General features: G+C 33.3%; 1 long non-coding RNA gene across 1 annotated transcript; it reads right to left on the bottom strand.

The window, feature by feature from the left end:
- Window positions 1–3,319: 3,319 nt before the first annotated feature.
- Window positions 3,320–4,212, bottom strand: LOC113082044 (uncharacterized). The gene is made up of 3 exons (XR_003282403.1): window positions 4,044–4,212; window positions 3,510–3,747; window positions 3,320–3,442 (listed from the first exon to the last, which is right to left on the bottom strand). It is a non-coding gene; the product is annotated as an uncharacterized LOC113082044 (long non-coding RNA).
- Window positions 4,213–4,239: the final 27 nt, after the last annotated feature.

Genomic DNA, 4,239 nt, shown 5'->3' with positions numbered 1-4,239 from the left:
CCCACCTACTGTATTCTATATGCCATATATATATATATATATATATATATATATATATATATATATATATATATATATATATGTGTGTGTGTGTGTGTGTGTGTGTGTGTGTGACCTTTAAGGTCATTTAATGATAGAAATGCATTTTCCAGCTGAAAATGATTTATAAAATATAATTATTAATAACCGTTTTAGTTTGTCTTGCATATGTTCACAACAGAAGCGATCAGTGATTACAGGAGATTAAGAGGTAATCATGTGAAATATTAGTCTTAACAATATTTTTCTAATTAGTTAATCACTTTTAAATGAAAGAAAAGAATATGATTTCAGCTGGTGCCTTGCAACTCCTGGTTTGTAAAAATATTATTTGGCATTTTATAAACTTCTCTGCAAACAAATTGACAATTTTTATTTATTTATTCATTTTTTTATTTTATATATATATTTTTATATTAGCCAATTTAGTTTTAAAGGGATTTTCTATTACATAATTCTGTCTGTACCTATTAGTTACTTTATCAATCAGTAATTTTTAAAAGTTGTTATATTTCACAATAATATATTATTTTTTTGTTTTTATTTCTTCATAGTGACAAACTAGAGAGAAAGAATGGTGTTATTTGCATTGTTTGTCTGAAAAGTTTGACATATCAATAAACACTGATATGGAAATTACTAAAAAAAAATTATCCCTGTGTTTTTTAAATTGTATTTATTTATTAATTTTTATTATTATTTTCCTTTTTTTCTGTAGTTTAACTGGTAGAGCTAAAAATTGCAAGATTGTAAATACATCTCCAAAAAACACACAAGTGATTAAATGTATACATTTAATACACTATAAATATATAAATATAATATTATTTTTTCATACAGTATATGCAAAAATGTTGAGCTTAAATATTGTACATTAATATTAGGGTAAATAATGTGTATAATCGCAAATATGAGGCCCTTGTTTGAAAATAAATAACTGTAATCAACAAATCTATTGCTGAATCAGGTTTACCCCACAATGCAAATCCGTCATTTTAGTTTTATATTTAGTGGGTGAAAATAAATTCACCACAAGAACCCGGAAAAGCCTGTCATGAATGGCCGTATATGGACAAGTAAGGGTGTCGCTTCTGCTCAACTGGATTTTCATTGGCTTTGAAATCCACTTGGCACTCGAGGACTCGCTGTGACTGGACTTTCTTTTAGCCCAAATTAAAAAAACGTTTAATGTTGCAAAGTAAATTTTGCTGTAATTATTACGTCAATAGTACCTTCAGTTAACAATGGTGCATTGCTATATTTTGTGAAATTACCTCTTTACCGAGATCCTAACCTTAAACCTGAACATAACTTAATTGAACTACAAAAAACAGCGCCATGACTTTCACTTTCCATCGATAGAATGGCTAAGGCTTATGGGCAATGTAGTTTAAAATGTTTAATAATGAAATTGTGAAAAATACTTCTTTTTTTAAACAAAGGGATATCTAAGCATGTTTATTGTGCAAAGTTATATGACATATGTGAGAGGCAGGCTGACATTTTTTATTTTACTAAGAGTACTTTTATAAACACATGTATAGCACTTTTCTATGAATGTTTGAAAGCTGTGCCAAACATTATTTAGTAAACATAGCATAATGAGTTGTCCTACCAATTTTCTTTTTGAAACTATAATCAGATTTTGATTTACAGCCATTTGGAATGTTAATTGTTTTGCTCTTCAAGGGGACTCTACTGGGCCCCTGGGGATGGAAGGGCAGGAAAAAAATGCACAGCTCTATTCTCATCATTGGCAACAAACTGTTGAGACACATTTTGTAGGTTGTCTTTTCAAAAGCATACCATTATGTAAGTTGGAAGTCATAGTTATCTTAGAATTAAGACACCAGAAAATCAACATAAGTGCCCATTTGGAAAGAGCTCAATTTATTTCATAAGATCAAGAGCAATAATACAGTGCTAATAGTAAACAAAGACAACAAATACATATTCTGACATTTCATCAGACAAGGCCAATGTGTCATTCAGTAAGACAATGTGTGACAGTGTGCAGTTTATGGTTCCATACAATTCATGCAATTTAAAGAATCATAATATAAAATACCTAATTCATAAATCTCTGTAAAGAATGTCTCATCTTTGTCCTGCTCAGGAGCTAGACATCAGTAATGTGCATGAACATCTTCATTATAATACAGAACAGGATTCATGTTGATCTTTCCTTGATTCATCACCTTCAGTTGTGCATGAAGTCCATGCAGTCTCTTCTAATGCAGCTCTTCATCTAACTGAATTTCATTAATATTACTAAATGTTCATGTCTTCATCAAAACAACCATGGTGATTATATGTGTTGTTTACAAAATTAAATGGTGTATCTACCAAAAAACCATCTCTAGTACAGAATATTCACCATACTTGATTATCCAACACCATACGCAATATTTTACTAGGATGCAGCATGAAGACAGATAAAGAAGCATATTAAGACAAATTATATTCAAGTGAAATAAAATGGGTTACATTAAAACCATTTTATTTTAATCAGATGAAGAAACCCAGATGAAGGCATGGTGAAATGTCTTGAGCACCAAAGAATCACATCCAGTTTCCTTCTCATCATCAGAGCTCTCCTGGTTTTCTTCAAATCCATGTCTCTATCATGATCTTCTTCAATGTCATAAACAATTTGCAATTGTTATCCAGCACAACAATACAACTGATGAACAAGTCATGTGACCAATTCAAATCAAATCATTTATTATCACAATACCATGAATGCAAGTATACAGGTGGTAAAATGCTTTTCTGCAAACTGCAGCATGACAAGTACTGAATATATTTGCAACACATATACAGTATCAAAAATATAAACCGTATACATAAGAGCTCAATACAGGTAGAAAATATAGTGCAATACTATACTATACAGAGAGAACAAAATGAAAACAATTAACAACAATCACTGTATACTGTAGATATACCTCTGCCCACTGCTCCGGGTGTGTGTTCACAGTGTGTGTGTGTTCACTGCTCTGTGTGTGTGCACTTCGGATGGGTTAAATGCAGAGCACAAATTCTGAGTATGGGTCACCATACTTGACTGTATGTCACGTCACTTCACTTTCAGTACAGTATGAATTAGTGCAAACAGAATATCAGGTTGCAGAATAATAGTGAGTCAGAGTCCAGTCAGTGTAGCTGATAGAGTGCAGTGCACACAGTATGAGGCTGCTGGTGTGTGTATGTGTGTGTGTGTGGTGTTACTGGTACGAGTTCAGTTCAGTCTGATTGCCTGTTGAAGGAACTTGGTTTTGCAGTCTGCTGGTGCTGGTTCTGTGATAATGTCTGTCCTGATGGTGATGTTGAGAGCAATCCATGGCTCGTGTGGCTGGAGTCTCTGACGGTCCTCAACAAAAGAAAACCTTGCGTAGATGTCCTGGAGAGACAAAATCATTGTGTCAATTATATATTATTATTATTTAGAATTGTTGTAATGGACATACCATTGATTCCTGTTGAAGGTTGTTGGAGGTATGGGCTCTCAGTTGTGAAGTTTCTTTTATGGCCGTAACATCTGTGCAGTCACACAGCTGTTTGGGAATTCAGTCTTCACAGTTTCAGGCTGCAGCGCTGCATTTGGTGACCATTGACTCCTCCATCTCTGGCCTCAGACCCGCTTCTCTTTAGTCTGGAGTGAAGACAAATGTTCTCAGTACCAGCTTTCCTTCTACTGCAGTCTTTCTGTACAAGTAGAAATAATAAAAACAGTCATAACAAATCAGTTATGTATTGAAAACTCATAGTACATATGAAGACTTCAGATGCAAAGGCATCTAAGTTCCACCTGAAGTTTTCTTCTAAAATTCTTCTTAGAAGAACATTTCATACAGAACTTAAAGGCTTTTGCATCTGAAGTCTTCATATACAACACATCTCGTTCTTCATTTCTCCATCAACTGACTTCATCCTCCTTCAAAAACTGTAAGTCCATAAGAAAAATAGTTTTGGTGAATACAGGTGCAGGTGTCAGTACTCACCATATTCAGTCATTTTCTGCCCAAATTCCAGAAATGATGCCCTGATGATTTGTTCATTCTAGGACTTATAAAAAGATGTATATGTGAAAAATGATAATTGCTGACTTGAATAGAGATCAACATCATATGCTGTACTAATGCATTGCTTGAATACAGACACATCAATGGGGATGAGCACCTTTTCACTCTTTTCTGT

This window comes from Carassius auratus, unplaced genomic scaffold, assembly GCF_003368295.1.
Source record: "Carassius auratus strain Wakin unplaced genomic scaffold, ASM336829v1 scaf_tig00035641, whole genome shotgun sequence".
Taxonomy (NCBI): domain Eukaryota; kingdom Metazoa; phylum Chordata; class Actinopteri; order Cypriniformes; family Cyprinidae; genus Carassius; species Carassius auratus.
This window is presented reverse-complemented; position numbering and strand designations above follow the sequence as displayed.